The 12299-nt window shown below is 50.7% G+C and overlaps 1 protein-coding gene across 27 annotated transcripts in view; it reads left to right on the top strand.

The window, feature by feature from the left end:
• The window catches only part of LOC311512926 (zinc finger protein 2-like), a 113147-nt gene that overhangs the window by 43844 nt on the left and 57004 nt on the right, over positions 1-12299 (top strand). For 4 of the 27 annotated variants that reach the window (XR_014709599.1, XR_014709609.1, XR_014709612.1 and 1 more), the window contains 5 exons: positions 100-287; positions 837-972; positions 1275-1411; positions 1733-2230; positions 2383-3112. The exons of 14 other annotated variants lie outside the window; for them this stretch is intronic. The gene's annotated coding sequence lies outside the window, so the exon portion shown is untranslated. The remainder of the gene's footprint in view (positions 1-99; positions 288-836; positions 973-1274; positions 1412-1732; positions 2231-2382; positions 3113-12299) is intronic. 9 more of the 27 variants (XR_014709604.1, XR_014709610.1, XR_014709613.1 and 6 more) reach the window with 6 other exon arrangements.

The following is a 12299-nucleotide window of genomic DNA, read 5'->3' on the forward strand; positions in this document are numbered from 1 at the left end:
GCCAGAGTCTTCTGTGGGAGAGGCAAAAAGAAGAGCCTACGAGATGTTGCCGACCGAGATGGTAACTTACTTGTTTTTTTCACCTTTTGCTGTGTTTAGTACCAAGGAAAAAGAAAATAAGCCTCAGAATCTACTGTTCTCATTTGATGGTGAGTGAGAGAAGCGAGCCTGTGATCATTATCGATGCCAGGCAAGAGCCGTCCATCTGGGAGCCAAGCAACCGCCGCTGTCAGTGAGATAAGTGTCTGGTTTGGTGTGGGCTCTGCTCATGCCCCACCTGAGTCCAGGTAGGGAAGCCCCGTAAGATAGGATTGGGTTTGTAAGAAAAGGTTCCTGACTAGCTGTGGTTAAGAGGGAGAACTGGTCCCTATTTTCAGAGGCTGCTCATTTCTCTGATCAGGAATGGTGTCTCCTCCGCAGCAGAAGGTTGGATCCAGGAGGATAACTCCAGGAAATGAGTTCTTTGCCTTTCTCCCACGTTTTTCTCTTTGTCTCTCTCTCTTCTCCAGTGTGTTGGCCAATTCTCTTTCTCTCTCTCTCTCCTCCTCCTCACCTTACCTTTCCTTGTGCTGTCTCCCTTCATAAGATGCGGGCAGGCGTGCTAGGTGTGCATCCTCACAGGCTAGGTCTCGGGAGCCATGGAGAAGTAGGAGCGGAGAAAAATCCTGTGTGGCAGTGGGCACTAAAGTGAAGCAGTGACTGTCGGTGTGAACTTGGTCTCTGCTCATTGAGTGGGGCAGAGGGAGATGGGATTGGAGAGGGAGGCCAAGATGAGGGCCAGATTCCTAGCACCAATAGAACTTAGTGCGGGGATGGCTTATGCTTGGCTTTTGCAGCTGTTCTCGCATAGGAATTGCACAGGAGCCCTAGCCACAGGAGAAATGGAAGAGGTGGACCTGAGCAGCTTCGACATCCTTCTAAGGAGACATAAACAGTCCTCATATTTCTGCCTTCTGCATAACTGGCTGTGAGGTCAGTGCTTTCAATTCCTCATCTAGACTCGTTGCAGTATTCTTCACAGGCTGTGTGCTTCCTTGTTGAGTACGAGACTCTGAGATTAAGGCTGAGGAAGGGACCAGAGTCTCCTGAGCAAAGTGACTATTTTGTTTGCCCTGACAATGGGCGCCTTCTAGTTGCAATTGTAAAGTAGGAATGGAAGATGGGTTGGGGGCGGAGCCGTGGGATCTGGCAGATGTGAAATGAAAAGACTATGTGACACTGCAGATGGAGATGCTAATATTTTTGTCCCCCCCCCGCCCATCTGCTGGGTCTAGTACCAAGGAAAAAGAAGTCAAGCCTCAGAGTCCACTGCCCTCATGCGATGGAAAGTGAGTGAGAGCAGCGAGCCTGTGACCATTGTTGATGCCAGGCAAGAGCCCTCCATCTGGGAGCTGAGCAGCCGCCAGTCTCGGTGAGATAAGCGTCTGGTTTGGTGAGGACTCTGCTCACACCCCACCTGAGTCCTGGTAGGGAAGCCCCGTTAAGTTAGGGTTCGGTTTGTAAGAAAAGGTTCCTGATCAGCTGTGGTTATGAGGGAGAAAAGGTCCCCATTTTCAGAGGTGGCTCATTTCTCTGGTCAGGAGCGGTGTCTCCTCCGCAGCAGAAGGTTGGATCCAAGAGGGTGACTCCAGGTGTTGAGTTGCTTGCCGTGCTCTCATGTTTCTCTGTCTTCTCTAGTGTGTTTGCCAACTCTTTCTCTCTCCTTCTCTCCTTTTGCCGTCTCCCTTCACAGGATACGGGTAGTGTGCATTCCCAGAAGTGAGGTCTCAGGAGCCCTGGAGAAGTAGGAGCGGACGAAAATCATGCAGGGCAGCGGGTGCGAGCATGGAGCGGTGACTGTCGGTGTTAACTCTGTCTCTGTTCATCAAGAGGGGCCAATGCGTGGATGAGGGCAAGATTTCCAGCACCAATGGAGCTTTGTATCATGATAGCTCACGCTTGGCTTTTGCAGCTACTCTCGCAGAGGAATTGTCCAGGAGCCCGAGCCAGAGGAGAAGTGGCCGAGGTGTACCTAAGCAGCTTGGACATCCTTCTAAGCAGACATGAAGAGTCGTCAGCTTTCTGTCTCCCGCATGACTGGCTCTGAGTAAGCGGTCAGTGCTTTGAATTCCTCGTCTGTGCTCGCCGCAGTATTTCTTCAGAGGCCGTGTGCTTCTTCTTTGGATATGGGAGTCTGTGAGATTACGGCTGATGAGGGGCCAGAGTCTGCTGTGCAGAGTGATTATATCAGGTGCCGTTTCAAGGGGTGCTTTCTAGTTGTAGTACTAAAGGCCTAATGGTGGGGAGGGTTGGGGCGGAATGCCGCTGTGCAGGAGAAGAAAAAAGAATAGCTTATGCAATGTTTACCACTGAGATGGTAACTTATTTGTTTTTCCTCCTCAGTCTGGGTTTAGTACAAACAGTTTACTCCCCTCATCGGATGGAAAGCAAGCGAGAGCAGTGAGCCCACGAGCACTGTTGATGCAAGCCAGGAGTCCTCCAGTTGGCAGTGGAGCAGTCGCTAATATCAGTGAGATAAGTGTCTGGTTTGGTTAAGGCTTTGTTCACGGCCCGCCTGGCTCCAGGTAGGGACTCCCCATTAGCTGGGGCTGGGTTTGTAAGAAATGGTTCCTGACCAGCTGTGGTTACGAGAGAGACAAGATCCCCATTTTCAGGGGCTGCTCATTTCTCTGGCCAGGAACGGTGTCTCCTTCGCAGGAGAAGGTTGCATCTAGGAGGAGGACTCCAGCTGCTGAGTTGCTTGCCTTCCTCCCATGTTTTTCTCTCTTCTCTTGTGTGTTGGCCAACTTTCTCAGTCTCTCTCTCCTCTGCTCTCCTGGTGCCGTCTCCCTTTGTAGGACATGGGTAGGTGTGCATTCCCCCACATGAGGTCTCGGGAACCATGGAGAAGTCGGAGCAGACAAATATCATGCAGGGCAGTAGAAACGTTGCTGAAAGTACCTGAAGAGACAGAGGAACTGAGAAGGGGGAAGTCCAGACCAAGACTGGAATCTAGTCTGTAAAGAGAAACAACGGGAAGTCTAAGCTACAGAAACTCTTCAAGTTGCCGAAAGACATTTAGAATGAGAAAAACTTCTTGAATCTAGTCTCCTGAAGATCTTAGGAGTAGTATGTGTGTGTATTTGTATTTGCTTAGTAATCTGCCTTCTTCTGTTGGCTACCCCTTACAATCACTGAAAATCTAACTTTTATAGTGAAACTATTTTTTGTTTATTATTATTATTATTTATTCTTAAACCCAGTTTGTGCAACTGGTGCTCCGTGAGGAAATGCTTTGTGTATTACTCCAAGGGGTTGCCCGGTGTCACTGTTGGTCCATGAGGGAAATGATTTGTGCACTACCTGAATTGACCACGCATTGGCCATTGCCCCGTGAGCGAAATACTTTCTGCATTACCCTGACTGGCCACCCAGTGTCACTGTTGCTCCGTGAGGGAAATGGTTGGTGCATTACCTGAATTCGCCATACAGTGTCACTCTTGCTCCGTGAGGGAAATTGTTTGTGCATTAACCTGAGTGGCCACCGAGTGTCACTGTTGCTCCGTGAGGGATATTCTTGGTGCATTACCTAGAGTCGCCACCCCGTGTCACTGTTGCTCCGTGAGGGAAGTTGTTGGTGCATTACCTAGAGTGGCCACCGAGTGTCACTGTTGCTCCATGAGGGAAATTGTTTCTGCATTACTCTGACTTGCCACCCAGTGTCACTCTTGCTCCGTGAGGGAAATAGTTTGTGCATTACCCTGACTTGCCATCCAGTGTCACTGTTGCTCCGTGAGGGAAATTCTTGGTGCATTACCCTGATTAGCCACCTAGTGTCACTGTTGCTCTGAGGGGGAAATTGTTGATGTATTACCTAGAGTGGCCACCCAGTGTCACTGTTGCTCCGTGAGGGAAATTTTTGGTGCATTACCTAGAGTGGCCACCCAGTGTCACTCTTGCTCCGTGAGGGAAATTGTTTGTGCATTAACCTGAGTGGCCACCGAGTGTCACTGTTGCTCCATGAGGGATATTCTTTGTGCATTACCTAGAGTCGCCACCCCGTGTCACTGTTGCTCCGTGAGGGAAATTCTTGGTGCATTACCTATAGTGGCCACCCAGTGTCACTCTGGCTCCGTGAGGGAAATTCTTGGTGCATTACCCTGACTTGCCATCCAGTGTCACTGTTGCTCCGTGAGGGAAATAGTTTGTGCATTACCCTGAGTGGCCACCGAGTGTCACTGTTGCTATGTGAGGGAAAATGTTGTTGCACTACCTAGAGTGGCCACCCAGTGTCACTGTTGCTCAATGAGGGAAATTTTTGGTGCGTTACCTAGAGTGGCCACCCAGTGTCACTCTTGCTTCGTGAGGGAAATTGTTGTTGCATTACCTAGAGTGGCCACCGAGTGTCACTGTAGCTCCGTGAGGGAAATTCTTTGTGCATTACCCTGACTTGCCACCCAGTGTCACTGTTGCTCCGTGAGGGAAATTGTTGGTGCATTACCTAGAGTGGCCAGCCAGTGTCACTGTTGCTCCGTGAGGGATATTATTGGTGCGTTACCTAGAGTGGCCACCCAGTGTCACTGTTGCTGAGGGAAATTCTTGGTGCATTACCTAGAGTGGCCACGCAGTGTCACTCTTGCTCCGTGAGGGAAATTGTTTGTGCATTACCTAGAGTGGCCACCCAGTGTCACTGTTGCTCCGTGAGGGAAATTGTTGGTGTATTACCCTGATTAGCCACCTAGTGTCACTGTTGCTCCGTGAGGGAAATTGTTGGTGCATTACCTAGAGTGGCCACCCAGTGTCACTGTTGCTCCGTGAGGGAAATTCTTGGTGCGTTACCTAGAGTGGCCACCCAGTGTCACTCTTGCTCCGTGAGGGAAATTGTTTGTGCATTAACCTGAGTGGCCACCGAGTGTCACTGTTGCTCCGTGAGGGAAATTCTTGGTGCATTACCCTGATTAGCCATCCAGTGTCACTGTTGCTCCGTGAGGGATATTATTGGTGCGTTACCTAGAGTGGCCACCCAGTGTCACTGTTGCTCCGTGAGGGAAATTGTTGGTGCATTACCTAGAGTGGCCACCGGGTGTCAGTGTTGCTCCGTGAGGGAAATTTTTCATGCATTACCTAGAGTGGCCACCGAGTGTCACTGTTGCTCCTTGAGGGATATTCTTGGTGTACTACCTAGAGTCGCCACCAAGTGTCACTGTTGCTCCGTGAGGGAAATTCTTGGTGCAATACCTAGAGTGGCCACCCAGTGTCACTGTTGCTCCGTGAGGGAAATTCTTGGTGCATTACCCTGACTTGCCACCCAGTGTCACTGTTGCTCCGTGAGGGAAATTGTTTGTGCATTAACCTGAGTGGCCACCCAGTCTCACTCTTGCTCCGTGAGGGAAATTGATGGTGCATTACCTAGAGTGGCCACCCAGTGTCACTGTTGCTCCCTGAGGGAAATTCTTGGTGCATTACCTAGAGTGGCCACCCAGTGTCACTGTTGCTCCCTGAGGGAAATTCTTGGTGCATTACCCTGACTTGCCACCCAGTGTCACTGTTGCTCCGTGAGGGAAATTATTGGTGCATTACCTAGAGTGGCCACCCAGTGTCACTGTTGCTCAGTGAGGGAAATTCTTGGTGCATTACCTATAGTGGCCACCCAGTGTCACTCTTGCTCCGTGAGGGAAATTCTTGGTGCATTACCCTGACTTGCCACCCAGTGTCACTGTTGCTCCGTGAGGGATATTATTGGTGCGTTACCTAGAGTGGCCACCCAGTGTCAGTGTTGCTCCGTGAGGGAAATTGTTCATGCATTACCTAGAGTGGCCACCCAGTGTCACTGTTGCTCCTTGAGGGAAGTTGTTGGTGCATTACCTAGAGTGGCCACCGAGTGTCACTGTTGCTCCATGAGGGAAATTGTTTCTGCATTACTCTGACTTGCCACCCAGTGTCACTCTTGCTCCGTGAGGGAAATAGTTTGTGCATTACCCTGACTTGCCACCCAGTGTCACTGTTGCTCCGTGAGGGAAATTTTTGGTGCATTACCTAGAGTGGCCACCCAGTGTCACTCTTGCTCCGTGAGGGAAATTGTTTGTGCATTAACCTGAGTGGCCACCGAGTGTCACTGTTGCTCCATGAGGGATATTCTTTGTGCATTACCTAGAGTCGCCACCCCGTGTCACTGTTGCTCCGTGAGGGAAATTCTTGGTGCATTACCTATAGTGGCCACCCAGTGTCACTCTTGCTCCGTGAGGGAAATTCTTGGTGCATTACCCTGACTTGCCATCCAGTGTCACTGTTGCTCCGTGAGGGAAATAGTTTGTGCATTACCCTGAGTGGCCACCGAGTGTCACTGTTGCTATGTGAGGGAAAATGTTGTTGCACTACCTAGAGTGGCCACCCAGTGTCACTGTTGCTCAATGAGGGAAATTTTTGGTGCGTTACCTAGAGTGGCCACCCAGTGTCACTCTTGCTTCGTGAGGGAAATTGTTGTTGCATTACCTAGAGTGGCCACCGAGTGTCACTGTAGCTCCGTGAGGGAAATTCTTTGTGCATTACCCTGACTTGCCACCCAGTGTCACTGTTGCTCCGTGAGGGAAATTGTTGGTGCATTACCTAGAGTGGCCAGCCAGTGTCACTGTTGCTCCGTGAGGGATATTATTGGTGCGTTACCTAGAGTGGCCACCCAGTGTCACTGTTGCTGAGGGAAATTCTTGGTGCATTACCTAGAGTGGCCACGCAGTGTCACTCTTGCTCCGTGAGGGAAATTGTTTGTGCATTACCTAGAGTGGCCACCCAGTGTCACTGTTGCTCCGTGAGGGAAATTGTTGGTGTATTACCCTGATTAGCCACCTAGTGTCACTGTTGCTCCGTGAGGGAAATTGTTGGTGCATTACCTAGAGTGGCCACCCAGTGTCACTGTTGCTCCGTGAGGGAAATTCTTGGTGCGTTACCTAGAGTGGCCACCCAGTGTCACTCTTGCTCCGTGAGGGAAATTGTTTGTGCATTAACCTGAGTGGCCACCGAGTGTCACTGTTGCTCCGTGAGGGAAATTCTTGGTGCATTACCCTGACTTGCCATCCAGTGTCACTGTTGCTCCGTGAGGGAAATAGTTTGTGCATTACCCTGAGTGGCCACCGAATGTCACTGTTGCTCCGTGAGGGAAATTGTTGGTGTATTACCCTGATTAGCCACCTAGTGTCACTGTTGCTCCGTGAGGGATATTATTGGTGCGTTACCTAGAGTGGCCACCCAGTGTCACTGTTGCTCCGTGAGGGAAATTGTTGGTGCATTACCTAGAGTGGCCACCGGGTGTCAGTGTTGCTCCGTGAGGGAAATTTTTCATGCATTACCTAGAGTGGCCACCGAGTGTCACTGTTGCTCCTTGAGGGATATTCTTGGTGTACTACCTAGAGTCGCCACCAAGTGTCACTGTTGCTCCGTGAGGGAAATTCTTGGTGCAATACCTAGAGTGGCCACCCAGTGTCACTGTTGCTCCGTGAGGGAAATTCTTGGTGCATTACCCTGACTTGCCACCCAGTGTCACTGTTGCTCCGTGAGGGAAATTGTTTGTGCATTAACCTGAGTGGCCACCCAGTGTCACTCTTGCTCCGTGAGGGAAATTGATGGTGCATTACCTAGAGTGGCCACCCAGTGTCACTGTTGCTCCCTGAGGGAAATTCTTGGTGCATTACCCTGACTTGCCACCCAGTGTCACTGTTGCTCCGTGAGGGAAATTATTGGTGCATTACCTAGAGTGGCCACCCAGTGTCACTGTTGCTCAGTGAGGGAAATTCTTGGTGCATTACCTATAGTGGCCACCCAGTGTCACTCTTGCTCCGTGAGGGAAATTCTTGGTGCATTACCCTGACTTGCCACCCAGTGTCACTGTTGCTCCGTGAGGGATATTATTGGTGCGTTACCTAGAGTGGCCACCCAGTGTCAGTGTTGCTCCGTGAGGGAAATTGTTCATGCATTACCTAGAGTGGCCACCCAGTGTCACTGTTGCTCCTTGAGGGATATTCTTGGTGTACTACCTAGAGTCGCCACCAAGTGTCACCGTTGCTCCGTGAGGGAAATTATTGATGCAATACCTAGAGTGGCCACCCAGTGTCACTGTTGCTCCGAGAGGGAAATTCTTGGTGCATTACCCTGACTTGCCACCCAGTGTCACTGTTGCTCCGTGAGGGAAATTGTTTGTGCATTAACCTGAGTGGCCACCGAGTGTCACTGTTGCTCCGTGAGGGAAATTGATGGTGCATTACCTAGAGTGGCCACCCAGTGTCACTGTTGCTCCGAGAGGGAAATTCTTGGTTCATTACCCTGACTTGCCACCCAGTGTCACTGTTGCTCCGTGAGGGAAATTGTTTGTGCATTAACCTGAGTGGCCACCGAGTGTCACTGTTGCTCCATGAGGGATATTCTTTGTGCATTACCTAGAGTCGCCACCCCGTGTCACTCTTGCTTCGTGAGGGAAATTGTTTGTGCATTAACCTGAGTGGCCACCGAGTGTCACTGTTGCTCCGTGAGGGAAATTGTTGTTGCATTACCTAGAGTGGCCACCCAGTGTCACTCTTGCTCCGTGAGGGAAATTGTTTGTGCATTAACCTGAGTGGCCACCCAGTGTCACTGTTGCTCCGTTAGGGAAATTCTTGGTGCATTACCCTGACTTGCCACCCAGTGTCACTGTTGCACCGTAAGGGAAATTGTTGGTGCATTACCTAGAGTGGCCACCCAGTGTCACTCTTGCTCTGTGAGGGAAATTGTTTGTGCATTACCCTGACTTGCCACCCAGTGTCACTGTTGCTCCGTGAGGGAAATTGTTGTTGCATTACCTAGAGTGGCCACCCAGTGTCACTGTTGCTCCGTGAGGGAAATTCTTTGTGCATTACCCTGATTTGCCACCCAGTGTCACTCTTGCTCCGTGAGGGAAATTATTGGTGCATTACCTAGAGTGGCCACCCAGTGTCACTGTTGCTCCGTGAGGGATATTATTGGTGCGTTACCTAGAGTGGCCACCCAGTGTCACTGTTGCACCGTGAGGGAAATTCTTGGTGCATTAACCTGAGTGGCCACCGAGTGTCACTGTTGCTCCGTGAGGGAAATTGTTGGTGCATTGTCTAGAGTGGCCACCCAGTGTCACTGTTGCTCCGTTAGGGAAATTCTTGGTGCATTACCCTGACTTGCCACCCAGTGTCACTGTTGCACCGTAAGGGAAATTGTTGGTGCATTACCTAGAGTGGCCACCCAGTGTCACTGTTGCTCCGTGAGGGAAATTCTTGGTGCGTTACCTAGAGTGGCCACCCAGTGTCACTCTTGCTCCGTGAGGGAAATTGTTTGTGCATTAACCTGAGTGGCCACCGAGTGTCACTGTTGCTCCGTGAGGGAAATTCTTGGTGCATTACCCTGACTTGCCATCCAGTGTCACTGTTGCTCCGTGAGGGAAATAGTTTGTGCATTACCCTGAGTGGCCACCGAATGTCACTGTTGCTCCGTGAGGGAAATTGTTGGTGTATTACCCTGATTAGCCACCTAGTGTCACTGTTGCTCCGTGAGGGATATTATTGGTGCGTTACCTAGAGTGGCCACCCAGTGTCACTGTTGCTCCGTGAGGGAAATTGTTGGTGCATTACCTAGAGTGGCCACCGGGTGTCAGTGTTGCTCCGTGAGGGAAATTTTTCATGCATTACCTAGAGTGGCCACCGAGTGTCACTGTTGCTCCTTGAGGGATATTCTTGGTGTACTACCTAGAGTCGCCACCAAGTGTCACTGTTGCTCCGTGAGGGAAATTGTTTGTGCATTAACCTGAGTGGCCACCCAGTGTCACTCTTGCTCCGTGAGGGAAATTGATGGTGCATTACCTGGAGTGGCCACCCAGTGTCACTGTTGCTCCCTGAGGGAAATTCTTGGTGCATTACCTAGAGTGGCCACCCAGTGTCACTGTTGCTCCCTGAGGGAAATTCTTGGTGCATTACCCTGACTTGCCACCCAGTGTCACTGTTGCTCCGTGAGGGAAATTATTGGTGCATTACCTAGAGTGGCCACCCAGTGTCACTGTTGCTCAGTGAGGGAAATTCTTGGTGCATTACCTATAGTGGCCACCCAGTGTCACTCTTGCTCCGTGAGGGAAATTCTTGGTGCATTACCCTGACTTGCCACCCAGTGTCACTGTTGCTCCGTGAGGGATATTATTGGTGCGTTACCTAGAGTGGCCACCCAGTGTCAGTGTTGCTCCGTGAGGGAAATTGTTCATGCATTACCTAGAGTGGCCACCCAGTGTCACTGTTGCTCCTTGAGGGAAGTTGTTGGTGCATTACCTAGAGTGGCCACCGAGTGTCACTGTTGCTCCATGAGGGAAATTGTTTCTGCATTACTCTGACTTGCCACCCAGTGTCACTCTTGCTCCGTGAGGGAAATAGTTTGTGCATTACCCTGACTTGCCATCCAGTGTCACTGTTGCTCCGTGAGGGAAATTCTTGGTGCATTACCCTGATTAGCCACCTAGTGTCACTGTTGCTCTGAGGGGGAAATTGTTGATGTATTACCTAGAGTGGCCACCCAGTGTCACTGTTGCTCCGTGAGGGAAATTTTTGGTGCATTACCTAGAGTGGCCACCCAGTGTCACTCTTGCTCCGTGAGGGAAATTGTTTGTGCATTAACCTGAGTGGCCACCGAGTGTCACTGTTGCTCCATGAGGGATATTCTTTGTGCATTACCTAGAGTCGCCACCCCGTGTCACTGTTGCTCCGTGAGGGAAATTCTTGGTGCATTACCTATAGTGGCCACCCAGTGTCACTCTTGCTCCGTGAGGGAAATTCTTGGTGCATTACCCTGACTTGCCATCCAGTGTCACTGTTGCTCCGTGAGGGAAATAGTTTGTGCATTACCCTGAGTGGCCACCGAGTGTCACTGTTGCTATGTGAGGGAAAATGTTGTTGCACTACCTAGAGTGGCCACCCAGTGTCACTGTTGCTCAATGAGGGAAATTTTTGGTGCGTTACCTAGAGTGGCCACCCAGTGTCACTCTTGCTTCGTGAGGGAAATTGTTGTTGCATTACCTAGAGTGGCCACCGAGTGTCACTGTAGCTCCGTGAGGGAAATTCTTTGTGCATTACCGTGACTTGCCACCCAGTGTCACTGTTGCTCCGTGAGGGAAATTGTTGGTGCATTACCTAGAGTGGCCACCCAGTGTCACTGTTGCTCCGTGAGGGATATTATTGGTGCGTTACCTAGAGTGGCCACCCAGTGTCACTGTTGCTGAGGGAAATTCTTGGTGCATTACCTAGAGTGGCCACGCAGTGTCACTCTTGCTCCGTGAGGGAAATTGTTTGTGCATTACCTAGAGTGGCCACCCAGTGTCACTGTTGCTCCGTGAGGGAAATTGTTGGTGTATTACCCTGATTAGCCACCTATTGTCACTGTTGCTCCGTGAGGGAAATTGTTGGTGCATTACCTAGAGTGGCCACCCAGTGTCACTGTTGCTCCGTGAGGGAAATTCTTGGTGCGTTACCTAGAGTGGCCACCCAGTGTCACTCTTGCTCCGTGAGGGAAATTGTTTGTGCATTAACCTGAGTGGCCACCGAGTGTCACTGTTGCTCCGTGAGGGAAATTCTTGGTGCATTACCCTGACTTGCCATCCAGTGTCACTGTTGCTCCGTGAGGGAAATAGTTTGTGCATTACCCTGAGTGGCCACCGAATGTCACTGTTGCTCCGTGAGGGAAATTGTTGGTGTATTACCCTGATTAGCCACCTAGTGTCACTGTTGCTCCGTGAGGGATATTATTGGTGCGTTACCTAGAGTGGCCACCCAGTGTCACTGTTGCTCCGTGAGGGAAATTGTTGGTGCATTACCTAGAGTGGCCACCGGGTGTCAGTGTTGCTCCGTGAGGGAAATTTTTCATGCATTACCTAGAGTGGCCACCGAGTGTCACTGTTGCTCCTTGAGGGATATTCTTGGTGTACTACCTAGAGTCGCCACCAAGTGTCACTGTTGCTCCGTGAGGGAAATTCTTGGTGCAATACCTAGAGTGGCCACCCAGTGTCACTGTTGCTCCGTGAGGGAAATTCTTGGTGCATTACCCTGACTTGCCACCCAGTGTCACTGTTGCTCCGTGAGGGAAATTGTTTGTGCATTAACCTGAGTGGCCACCCAGTGTCACTCTTGCTCCGTGAGGGAAATTGATGGTGCATTACCTAGAGTGGCCACCCAGTGTCACTGTTGCTCCCTGAGGGAAATTCTTGGTGCATTACCCTGACTTGCCACCCAGTGTCACTGTTGCTCCGTGAGGGAAATTATTGGTGCATTACCTAGAGTGGCCACCCAGTGTCA

This window comes from Lepidochelys olivacea (genome assembly GCF_965140295.1).
Source record: "Lepidochelys olivacea isolate rLepOli2 genome assembly, chromosome: 25".
NCBI classification, from domain to species: domain Eukaryota; kingdom Metazoa; phylum Chordata; order Testudines; family Cheloniidae; genus Lepidochelys; species Lepidochelys olivacea.